Here is a 13,435-nt window from a genome sequence, read left to right as displayed (position 1 = left end):
CAGAACTTTGCACTAAGTCAATGTTTAACATATCTCTAGTATATAATATTTTCCAGTCCAATTAGGCTAATTGCATCGGTTTGAAGTACTAAAACTTTCCATTGTAATGACTGATTATGGTTTAATACATTTTAATGGCTTCATTTTGTATATATCTCAGCAGCACACTTTCTTGCATGTGTTCTGACAACAGTCAACTATCAAATTGGCATGTATAACAGTAAACTAAGTTCAGACTACAGACTTCTCAGAAACAAGAATTCAGATCACCAGTCTCATTTCCGTGAAGATATCATATGCTTAATATACGTAGAAGCCACAATTAAGCAAGTTGTAAGATCGTGGAAAACTCTGGCATGCATTCCAAGTGGAAAGGATGTAGAATCAGGGTATTCTTTGGACAGTAGCCAAATGTCAAATACATATGTAAAACACCTTTTTTATACCTATAGTAAAAATATAAATAAATAAAAATAAGAATATTGAGAAAGCAATTTAAGTTCAAATAACAAAGGTAACCAGATATGTAGGCCTGTGTTACATAGTCTAGAGACAAAGGACTTTCAACAGTTTCAAAATATGAGTCTCTTGCAAGCATTGCCAAACGTGTAGAAAATAAGATATGTATTTTATCCTGTTGAAAGAGAATGAACTGGTAAAAAAAAATACACATACACACACACAAACACACCACACACACACACACACACACACACACACACACACACACACGAAGACTTATCTATTGATTAATAAAATCCAACTCTTTTTAATAGTTTTAATATATATCCTATCTAATAATAGCGTACCATGTAAATTACCATCACTCCGCTATGCCCACGATTGGGCGGCGGGAGGCTGGGGGGTGGGACTAGGAGTGGCCTATCCTGCCATTGAGAGGCACGGATCCGCTGCCACTGAGCGGGGCTATGCTGCTGTTGAGAGGCGCAGGGGGCGGGACTCCCGACCCCTGCACCTCTCAAGGGCCAGATCCGGGGTGGCTGAGGGGGGTCCCTCCCCCTGCGCCTCTCAACTGCAGGGTAGCCCCCCTCAGCGGCCGCGGACCATCAAAAGTGGGGGAGCGAGCTCTGGCCTCAGTCAGCGAGCCACGGAAACCCGGCAGAGGATGGAGAGCAGCGACGAGGAAGACATGGAGAAGCACCGCATCCACCTACGCCCCATCACTCTGCGCACACGCTGCACCTCCTGCCCTGTGAAGTCCGGGTTAACCGGCCCGCCCCTGTGGGGTGCTTTTTCACCCCGGCCATCCGTCAGGGTCCCGATGGACTCGAAGTGTCCTTTCGGGCCGCAGTCTGAGGGGCGAGGAGGTGGAGGTGCCGCCTGGCCTGCTGGGATACGTGATGGTGATGGAAGAGAAGTTGGTGGGGAAGCAGGACTTTTCAGCGGGATCCGACAAGGACGAGCAGGAGCTGGTGGAACCCCCGGAGGCGCTGGAGTGGGACTTCGACCGCTTTATTCGTGCCTCCGCCAGTTTCACCCTGTGGGGCCTGGAGAGCATCCCTGGCCCGGATGCCAAAGTGCGTGCGGCCCTGACCTGGCCCAGCCTCGCCGAAGCGATCCATAAACAGGTGCCGCAGGACTGAGAACCAGCGCTTGAAACTGGAAGCCACCGATCCCTTCACCAGCTCTCCACTTTGGATCCACTGAGTCCACCACCCCAATAAATGAGCTCTTTCACAGCAAAAACAAAAACAAAAACAAAACAAAACAAAAAAACAAAAGTGGGGGACCTGGATGCCTGTCTGCTCCGGCACCAGCGGACAGGCACCCAGCTCCACCGTGAAAAGTGAAAGCGTGTAGGGGACCCTACACATGCATGATTCAATCATGCACTGGGCCTCTAGTATATATATATCATTTTAAAATAATACCACGAGGAACAAAACTGTCAAAAATTATTGAACTGTGATCTTATAATAGCCAATTCTCAGTTCAAAAGTTAATCAGATTTTTTTTTCCCCTTGAATCACATAAGATTTCTTGTCTTCTACCTATTTTCTTAATTTTCTTTAGGGAGTTGATTTTCCATCACAATTTTAGAGTGCAAATTCTTACCCAATTGCAGATCAGCTTTTATTACCTTCAGATGGAAAGTCTGTTACCTTTACCTTTTTTTCTAAGCTACAAGGTCCTTTCTTTTGCCTCTGTAACTTGTTTCCTTAGTCCCTCGGCCTGGCCTGCAGGGATTAGGCTGAAACTGGCTCTCTGACATCCCCCGAGGGGTCCTGGATTGTGAAAGGGCACAGGACAGGCCGAGGGAACCCACCAGTGCATGATCGGTGCCAGGGAGGGATTTCGGGAGGGTTCCAGGGCGTGTCCAACCCATCTCACCCAGTCCTAATCGGCTAGAACTCAGCAGCAAGCTAACCTACCTGCTGGGAGCGTCTGCCCTCTGGTGGTCAGTGTGCATCATAGCGCTGGTCAAATGAACGGTCGGACACTTAGAATATTAAACTTTTATTATATAGGATTTAGAATTGTTTGTTTTGAGGGATATTTGGCGCTCCTATTTTCTTGAAATTAGTTTATAGTCTTGTCTTCATGTTTAGGTTGCTACAATCTAGTGCAAATTGTTTTGTTATTGTTGTTGTGTTTTATGTTGATTTACACATCTGGAATAATTTTTAGAGTGATTCCTATGTTGTCTGAAATGTTATCAAAAGTCCATCAATATTATTCCATATCAGCACCTCTTCTTGATGCTCTGTGTTATTATTCCCCAAATTGTATTGGATTTCTGTTATCTTTCTTCCTGAGTAGGGTAATTTAAGCTATTTACTTTCTGGTTAGGGAGAAGAAGTGAAAAACATTTACTCTTGGTTAGGGAGGATAGGATTTGGGGATACTAGATTTGATTCTTATGGCATACTGGAAAAGGGAAAATTATAGAGATGGAAAATAGGTCAGTATTTGCCAGTGGTTATTAGACAGTGGGCAGCTTAATGATAAAGACAATGCACAGGGGAAATTTTAGAGTGAGGGGACTCTTTTGTATTGTTCTAGAGCAGTGTATACATACTTCTACTTCTATTCATGTATTAAAACCCACAGACTATACAAAGATTGAACTTTACTGTATGTGGACTCTTCAAAAATTCAACCATAATTTTGGTGAATCTCAGACTGGGATGCAGACTGTGACAAATGAATTAACTTTATTATACATATATGACATAACTCCTCTGAACGAGGTATAAGTAAAAAGGAACTGCTTTAAGCAACTTTTGAAATAGTATTATGACTTAAAACTGTAATGATAAAAAAAGTAACTGTAGACTTTTGTTGATAAATTTGTTTCTCATGAGGGTACAGGTTAACAATTCTGATTCTGCTATGAATATATAAATACAGGCATTGAACAAATAAGTGTATTTTGAGATATATCCAAGCTTCTTACAGAAAATCCCAAATTCCCACAAGCTCATATCACAATGTTGGAAAATATAATAATTATTTTGTTTGCCATTATATTAAACTAATTGGATATCATTACTATAGATAATACATAGAAAAATCAAAAATTTCAACATTTATAAGAAAATAATCCCAAGTGGGTTTTACTTCATACTCAATATTACTAAAATAAATTAGAAATGTCAAAAAATTATCACACTTACCAGAAAATATTTATTATATTTCATTTGGGGGCAATTTTTGTAAGAAGAAAGTAGTTTATTAAATATCTAAGACAGATTCCTAATATTTTTAAATGTTTTGATTTGTTAGAAAGAAAGGAAAGGAGAGAGAGAGAGAGAGAGAGAGAAAGAGAGAGAAACATCCATGAGAGAGAAAAAATCAACATCCTGCACGCCCCCCGCTGGGAATCAAGACTGCAGTACCAGGCAAGCGCCCTGACCAGGAGTCTAACCACAGCAACTGGACATAGTTTTCTTTTTATTAATGGAAACAATGTATTATTATTACTTTGTTTTAATCTTCATACATACATATTTTTGTTTTAAAATGTTATAGAAGCAGATTGTCCTTAGTTAAGAAAAATATTTTAATTGTTTTTTCTAACATTTTATTTTATTTTTTGAACTGTAACCCATTTTATTTTCTCTGTTTAAAATCAATCAGAAAACAAACATCTATTATGTCATACACTAACATGTTCAAAGTACATCATTTGTACAAGGGATGGACTAAGAGCAGAAAAGTGTTACAGAGATCCAAACAAGTGTGAGCAAGCACCTCACACAGCTTTCCAGGGGTACTGAGGAGGAGCCACTGCATAATCTCTGGCACTAAACAAAGTATTCCTTTATCTCTGTCACAACTTTATTAACTTGCATGTGCCCTGACTGGGGATCTAACTAGCAACTTTGGTGTATCGGGAAGATGCTCTAACCATTAAGGAACCTGGCCAAGGTTGTTCTTTCTATTTTAAGTTATGTATTTTTCTATATATCTGTACCATAGGACTTTGGAGAATGCTCATTCACACATAAGTTAATTCCAGATTCTGTTTGTTTATAAGGCCAAATGAGAAACTGGAACAATAGTTATGATGAACATGCTAAAATATATGACTAAATATTATAATGATTTTATGTATTATCATGCAGTTCCAAACATAATTTAAAATTTAAAAAAATCTCACTAATGTGGTATTTTTAATAGTTAATACCACTTACAAATATAAGCACAAGTATATTTGTTCAAAAATTTTTTATCAAATAAATAAAATAGAGCACCTATGCTGATTTTGTTAGGCATTTATCAATTAATTTGTAAGAACTGGCTATAATTGAAAGAAAACTTTTCACATGGGCAATCCTTTTATTCAGAATATGAATCACTTGGGAATGAAATATTGATAACTTGCTAATTTTAATAAAAACTGCTCTTTGCTAATGCCATTATTATTAAACAAAACCTGCTCTCTATGGAAATTTTGATTTCTGGTTGTTAATAATAGTTTCAGAAATGACATTGTTTCTTCTGTTGTCTAGTCTCTAAATTTTTAAGTGTTTAACATTTTTCTGAATTTTCTAAATGCATGGCTACTTTTAAATTACTCTAAAAATATAGACAGCAGTGTTTGAAACCTAGCCTTATTTTTTCTACTTTTTTATGATACTTGAGTATGTTGCACTTTGTTCAAATTAAAGTGTCATTGTACAGATTAATACTTGGAGGGTTATCTGGTATCATTGTACAGACTACTATTGTTCCTTCAAAGCCTTTTTTCATTCTAAGAGTGGAAGCTCCTGTTCTGATGCAGCAGGGCAAGTAGCTCCCTTTGGTAAATGATTAGACATCTGCTTTTTAATTATGTACTATATAAATTGTAAACAGTGAAATCTAAGAAACTTATTCATGGTCTAGCTTAATAATGTGTGCTGATCAATACTGAATGACTTTAAAACTAATGTACAAAAATCATTTTTAAATGCATATTCTAAAATAATATTATCATAAATACATAAAAATAGATACATCACTGACAAATATCCAACAAAAATCAAATATTACTTCAACCATACCATATTACTTCTCATTGGCACTAAAATTTTCAAGATGTTCTTCAGTTACCTAATTAAATATGTGTATATTTGCACATATGTCATTTTACTTAATAGACTATATAATGATTGTGAACATTCTTTTCTTTAATTTTAACACAATGACACCACAAATCCATGGTAAAATAAAGTAAAATCCATAATATTTCCCCCAAAAAAATTAGAGTTGGAAAAAAATGGAAATATTTGAAGAAGTGATACTGCCTTCATTTCTTAAACAGTATTTAGAGATTATTATTATCATTATCATTATTATCCCTTGTAATTCTCTAATATTTTCTCTTCAGTAATCACTCTATATTTCTTACATCACCTTATAAATAAACATATAATTTGCACTTGGGCATTTCGAACACTCGGAATATTTGTTTCTGGTCCCAATCTGGACTCCTCAAGTGCACTATATAAACTATAACTTTTAATGTGGGTTCAGTGATGACTTTCAAGTATCCATAATCTCTCCCAATATTTGAAGTGTCTTTCTATACTCAGGATAAAATTTAAATATTTGACTAACATGATTTCTGTTTCACAGGCATTGATGAAAATATCAATAATGTAAAATAATCAACCTCCTTCCTCTTGTGCCTATTGCCTAAAAAATAAGCCAAAATTACTTCAACTGAAACAAAATTCTCCCAAAATGGTTTTGTCATCTGTACATACTGCATACCTTTGATCATTTTAGCCTACCATTGTTCTGCATTCTTCCCTCACACACTGAGCCTACCTGGTTGTTCAGCTCCACTGTAAACAATAGACTTTCATTCCATAGTGATCCTATTTATGCTGTTTCAAAAAATTAGATTATTCTCCCTTTCTCACTATCCCATATCCATGACTATTCTTAAAATTTCATCTTAATTGTGTTCCTTTACTGAAGATGCCCCTTCACATAGTTGAACATTTATTTTAAGATCTCCTGATTTTCTTTCTTTTTTTTAAATATATTTTATTGATTTTTTACAGAGAGGAAGGAAGAGGGATAGAGAGTCAGAAACATTGATGAGAAGAAACATCAATCAGCTGCCTCTTGCACACCCCCCACTGGGGACGTGCCCGCAACCAAGGTACATGTCCTTGACCTGAATCGAACCTGGGACCTTTCAGTCCACAGGCTGACGGTCTATCCACTGAGCCAAACCGGTATCGGCTCTCCTGATTTTCTTTATTTTTTCTTCTTATTGAATTTATTAGGGTGACACTGGTTAACAAAATTATACAAGTTTCAGGTAAGTAAATATAGATTTAATAGTTTCCTTCTCTAGAGTTGTTCAACACTTATATAACTTCATATGTTTAGTTATTTCAAATTATTAGTAATTTCCAATTATTATTTCCAATTATAATTGGCGTGAAATATTCCATTGCTCTTGCCTAATTGTGATGGGTTGAGAAGTAAATTATTTCACTTCGCCCAGAAAAAAACAACAGATATTGGTGAGCACTGAAAGTCTGTAATATAACTGTGACTTCATATACTAGTTGGAGCAAAACACTAAATGAGTTGGGATTTTTATATCAGATAAAAACGACATTGTGAAAACACCTTATAACTAGAATAATGAGCTTCTCCTTCATGTGAAGATTTCAAGCCTTAGCATTTATACCTCAGTGATAGTAGAGGTGTGAATGCTAAGTAGATGACCTAAATGTTTCTTCCAAATGAATGATAATTACCAATTCATTCCAATACAAAGAAGGATATAAAGGATACCTCAGATGTTAACCTAACCATTATATTGCAAAATTACTTCTAAGAGAGGAAAATGCACATTCTCATTCACATTTCATAATTAAACTTTCTGTAGGAGTCTCCTTTTGTAGCCCTAAATTCAGTATTTTCCTGGGGATGTACTTTTTAAAATTTATTTTACCAACACTTTAAAATTGCTTTGCATTTCCCTATGTGAAAAATAGTATTTCTTTAGATACAGTACAGAGTGTAACCCATGGTTTTATCTTGATTAGATTTTAAAATTTGCTACTATGTGTGAGATATGAGGAAAGGTCTTATTAAAATAATAAAAATTATATAGAGTAGAATGAAGTAGTTGGTAGAGTAAAACTTACCAATGAACTTTTTTATATTGGGTACTATTCACTTTAAAATTTTTTGCTGAGGATTCCATCAATGATAGCAGACAAAACTTGTAATCTAGAGGATAGGACATTAGTTCAAATTGATGGACCACATTGAACTCTAACCAATGTCTTGGATATGGTAAAAGAACTGCCCAGAACTAACTTCAGGAGAGCTGGGTTTGAGAAAGGGCAACTTGTGGATGTCTAACTATCCAGCATCTCATCTTAAACTCAAATTAGAAGAAAACAATGCCTGCTTGAAATAGAGTCTTGAAAAGCCTATAAAAGAGATGATAGTGAACTCTGTAGCCATATTTTTACAATTACCAGTATAATCCAGCACACATGAAAGTTCAATTTGACTCAATAGAATGGCTTATAAAACTGTGCTATGATTTTTATAAGTGCGGTTTCTTCTATGAACAAATTCTATTTTGGAAAAAATAAGACCCAATTTTACTAAGTGTGAATTCTTATTAAAAAAAAATAGAGAAGGTAGAAATTGTTTCCTTGCTCTCTGGAAAGAGCAATGAAGAAAACAATTTCTAATTACTAAGCACCAAAATAGTTCTTCTTAGATGAATTAAACTTTCCTTAAATTAGACATTAACAGTTAAACTTTTACCATGAATATATGTAAACTGTTTTAAGTTTCAGTATGTTTTAGATAAGGCCACATATCAAAATGCTCTCATATTGTCCTGCTTTTTTTAAGCCACATAATAATAGAATATTCTAGATATCAATATATCATAAAATACATTCTGTTCTTACTTCCTTTTTTCATACCATCTGTCTGTCAAATCTCCTCTCCTCCCACTTCTGCTACCCACTAACACATTCATGCTTATTTATATAGGATAGAACTCTTGTTTGATGTCAACAAACTTTCAAAGAACAAGATTTTAAGTCTCTCTGTCTTTTAACTACATACCCCACACAAGCAAAAAGACAAAAAATTAAAACTATAAAACAGAAATATTATTAAAAACTGAAGCTTAAAGATACTATATAATTTGTTCAATCTCAGTAAGGTTTGGTGCCTCTCTATTTGCTCTTTGAAAAGTGAGATATATTTTATTACTTACTTGCACTTTTTATTCCTAAATATTGAATACTAGAGGTCTGGTACATGAAATTCGTGTATGGAGAGAGGGTCCCTCAGCCTGGTCTGCACCCTTTCTCAATCTGGGACTCCTTGGGAGATGTCCAACTGCCAGTTTAGGCCTGATCCCGCAGGGCCTAAACCGGTAGTCAGATATCCCTCTCACAATCAGGGACCACTGGCTTCTAACCGCTCGCCTGCCTGCCTGCCTGATCACCCCTAACCACTCGCCTGCCTGCCTAATTGCCCCTAATCACCCTGCATGCATGCCTGATCGCCCCAACTGCTCGCCTGCCTGCCAGATCGCCCCTAACTGCTCACCTGCCTGCCTGCCTAATCGCCCCTAACCACTCTGCCTGCCTGCCTGATCAGCCCTAACTGCTCGCCTGCCTGACTACCTGATCGCCCCTAACCGCCTCTGCCTCGGCCCCCACCACCGTGGCTTCCTCTGGAAGAACATCTGGAATGATGTCTGGAAGGTCGTTCGGCTGTTTCTCTATCACACTGATGTTTCTATCTCTCTTTCCATCTCCCTTCCTCTCTCTGAAATAAATAAAAAACATATTTAAAAAAAATTACCATTAAACAAAGAAAACAGCCATCACATGTGTATATATACTAGTGTATATATATATATATATATATATATATATATATATATATATATGTGTACATGTGTGTGTGTGTGTATAGATATATATAGAAATTGGTCTGTGAAAAATAAATAAATTGTTCAAAATTAATCTCCTGTCTATAACCCAGAATTACATATCTGCAATCAGCATTTTTTCCAGTAGATAATAATGGTTTTTGCAGTAGCTGCATAACTATTTTAAATAAAGTAATGGTTATATTGCCAGAAGAAAAAAATTAATGTTTTGGGAGGCTTTCAACCATTTCCCATATACCCAGCAATGTACAATGGATTCTTGTATATTTTTTTTTGATCCTAGAAATTACTTTACGCATTGTGTTGTTTTATCCTTTTTAAAAATTAGGAAATGGGTTATTAAGGAAAAATAATAAATCCATGCTATACACAAAATTATGAATCTGGAATTTTAAATCAAATTAGTCTAACTGCAATATAATGCTATTTTTGTACTGCACTAATTATAGATCAAGAATGACTAGGTTGCATTGTCTAAGGATAACAATAGAACTCAAAACGTTGGGGAATACCCACCTCAGAACAAGGGACTCACACAGACTGAAAGTGAAGGGATGGAAAAATATCTTTCAGGGAAATGGAAATGAAAAAAAAGCTGGGGTAGCAATACTTATATCTAACAAAATAGACCTCAAAGTGAAGGCCATAACAAGAGATACGGAAGGCCATTTCATAATACTAAAGGGATTGATACAACAAGAGGATATAACTCTGATAAACATATATACACCCAATGCAGGAGCACCCAAATACATAAAAACAAAACTCCTAGAAGATATCAAGGGAGAGATTGACAACAATACAATCATAGTAGGGGACTTTAATACACCACTGATATCACTGAATAAATCCTCTACACAAAAAGTCAGCAAAGAAACAGCAATCCTAAATGACTCACTAGATCAGATGGACTTAATTGACATCTTCAGAACATTTCACCCCAAAGGCACGGAATATATATTCTTCTCAAGTGCACATGGGACATTTTCAAAAATAGACCACATATTGGGTCACAAGCAAAGTCTCCCCAAATTCAAGAAGATTGAAATCATATCAAGCATCTTCTCAGACCACAATGGCATAATATTAGAAATAAACTACAATAAAAACAGCCCCCAAAATTCAAACACTTGGAAGCTGAAAAGCATGCTATTAAACAGTGATTGGGTTACCAAGAGATCAAAGAAGAAATTAAAAACATTCTGGAAACTAATAACAATAAAAACACAACAATCCAAAATCTATGGGACACAATGAAAGCAGTCCTCAGAGGGAAGTTTATAGCGCTACAGGCCTACCTCAAAAAACAAGAAAAAAATGGTAGTAAATCATCTAACTCTACAACTCCACGAATTAGAAAGAGAGCAACAAGAAAAGCCCAGAGTGAGCAGAAGGAAGGAGATAATAAAGATCAGAGCAGAAATAAATGACATAGAGACCAAAAAAAAAAAAAAAAATACAAAAGATCAATGAAACCAAGAGCTGGTTCTTTGAAAGGATAAACAAGATTGATGAACCTCTAGCCAGGCTCACCAAGAAGCAAAGAGAGAGGACCCAAATAAACAAAATCATAAATGGAAGAGGCAAAATAACAACAGACCTCCACAGAAATACAAAGGATTGTTAAAAAATACTATGAACAACTCTATTCTAACAAACTAGACAACCTATAGGAAATGGACATGTTCATAGAAAAATACAACCTTCCAAAACTCAATCAGGAAGATTCTAAAAATCTCAATAGGCCAATAACTATGGAAGAAATTGAAGTAGTCATCAAAAAACTTCCAACAAACAAAAGCCCACGGCCAGACAGCTTCACAGGGGAGTTTTAACAAACATTCAAGGAAGAATGAAAACCTATCCTCCTCAGACTATTCCAAAAAATCCAAGAGAAAGGAACACTTCCAAGCTCATTCTATGAAGCCAGCATCACCCTAATATCAAAACCAGATGAAGACATTACATAGATATAGAATTACAGGCCAATATCTCTCATGAACATAGATGTCAAAATCCTCAACAAAATTCTAGTAAATTGGATCCAGCATTACATCAGAAAGATCGTACACCATGAACAAGTAGGATTTATCCCAGAGATGCAAGGATGGTACAATATCCACAAATCAATAAACGTGATATATCACATAAGCAAATTGAGAGATAAAAATCACATAGTCATATCAATTGATGCAGAAAAAGTATTTGACAAAATCCAACACCCTTTCTTGATAAAAACTCTCAGCAAGGAGGGAATAGAAGGATCATCCTTCAACATAATAAAAGCCATATATGGCAAACCCATGCCAACATCATACTCAATGGGCAAAAACTAAAACCATTTCCCCTAAGAACAGGAACAAAACAGGGATGCCCACTCTCACCATTCCTGTTCAACATAGTACTGGAAGTACTAGCCATTGCGATCAGACAAGAAGAAGAAATAAAAGGCATCCAAATTGGAAAAGAAGAAGTAAAACTGTCATTATTCACAGATGACATTATATTGTACATAGAAAACCCTAAAGACTGCATCAAAAATTATTAGCCTTAATAAATCAATTCGGAAATGTAGCAGGATACAAAATTAGTGCCAAGAAATCTATGGCATTTCTATATACCAATAATGAATTTACAGAAAAATAGACTAAAAAAGCAATCCCATTTACCATCACACCAAAAAAATTAAGATACCTAGGAATAAACTTAACTAAGGAGGTAAAAGACCTATAAAAGGAAAACTACAGGACACTGAAAAAAGAAATAGAGGAAGACATAAACAGATGGAAGAACATACAGTCTTCATGGATTGGTAGAACCAACATCATTAAAATGTCCATACTACTCAAAGCAATCTATAGATTCAATGCACTCCCCATTAAAATATCAAGGGCATATTTCACAGACCTAGAACTTACTTTCCAAAAATTCATTGGGAATAAAAAAGACCCCAAATAGCCACAGCAATCCTGAGAAAGAAGAACAAAGTAGGTGGGATCTCAATACCAGATATCAAGCTGTATTACAAAGCCACTGTTCTCAAAACAGCCTGGTACTGGCACAAGAACACACATATAGACCAATGGAATAGAATAGAGAACCCAGAAATCGACCCAAGCCACTATGCTCAATTGATATTTGACAAAGGAGGCATGAACATACAATGGAGTCAAGACAGTCTCTTCAATAAATGGTGTTGGGAAAATTGGACAGATACATGCAAAAAAATGAAACTAGACCACCAACTTACACCATACACAAAAATAAACTCAAAATGGATAAAGGACTTAAACATAAGATGAGAAACAATAAAAATACTAGAGGAATCCACTGGCAGCAAAATCTCAGACATATGCCGAAGCAATTTCTTCACTGATACTTCTCCTAGGGCAATGGAAACTAAAGAGAAAATAAACAAATGGGACTACATCAAAATTAAAAGCTTTTTGACAGCAAAAGAAACCATCAACAAAACAACAAGAAAGCCCACTGCATGGGAGAACATATTTGCCAATGTTATCACTGATAAGGGCTTAATCTCCAACATTTACAGGGAACTCATTCAACATAACAAAAGGAAGATAAACAACCCAATCAAAAAATGGGCAACGGACCTAAATAGATACTTTTCAAAAGAAGACACAAAGAAGGCCAAGAGGCATATGAAAACCTGCTCAAAGTCACTAATTATCTGAGAGATGCAAATCAAAACGATAATGAGGTACCATCTCACACCTGTCAGAATGGCTATCATCAACAAATCAACAAAGGACAAGTGCTGGCAAGGATGCAGAGTAAAAGGAACCCTCGTGCACTGCTGGTGGGAATGCAGACTGGTGCAGTCACTGTAGAAAACAGTATGGAGTTTCCTCAAAAAACTAAAAATGGAACTCTCATTTGACCCAGTGATCCCACTTCTAGGAATATAGCCCAAGAAACTAGAAACACCAATTATCAAGGACATATGCACCCCTATGTTCATAGCAGCACAATTTACAATAGTTAAGATTTGGAAACAGCCTAAGT

At 36.1% G+C, this 13,435-nt stretch overlaps 1 pseudogene across 1 annotated transcript; it reads left to right on the top strand.

Annotated features, from left to right (window-relative positions):
- Nucleotides 1-1,040: 1,040 nt before the first annotated feature.
- Nucleotides 1,041-1,717, top strand: LOC307103974 (ribonuclease H2 subunit C-like; annotated as a pseudogene). The gene has a single exon. The product of its transcript is annotated as a ribonuclease H2 subunit C-like (transcript).
- Nucleotides 1,718-13,435: the final 11,718 nt, after the last annotated feature.

The sequence above is a fragment of the Cnephaeus nilssonii genome (assembly GCF_951640355.1).
Source record: "Cnephaeus nilssonii genome assembly, chromosome: 8".
In the NCBI taxonomy this organism is placed as follows: Eukaryota; Metazoa; Chordata; class Mammalia; order Chiroptera; family Vespertilionidae; genus Cnephaeus; species Cnephaeus nilssonii.
The sequence above is the reverse complement of the archived record's forward strand: the minus strand, read 5'-3'. Positions and strand labels throughout refer to the sequence as shown.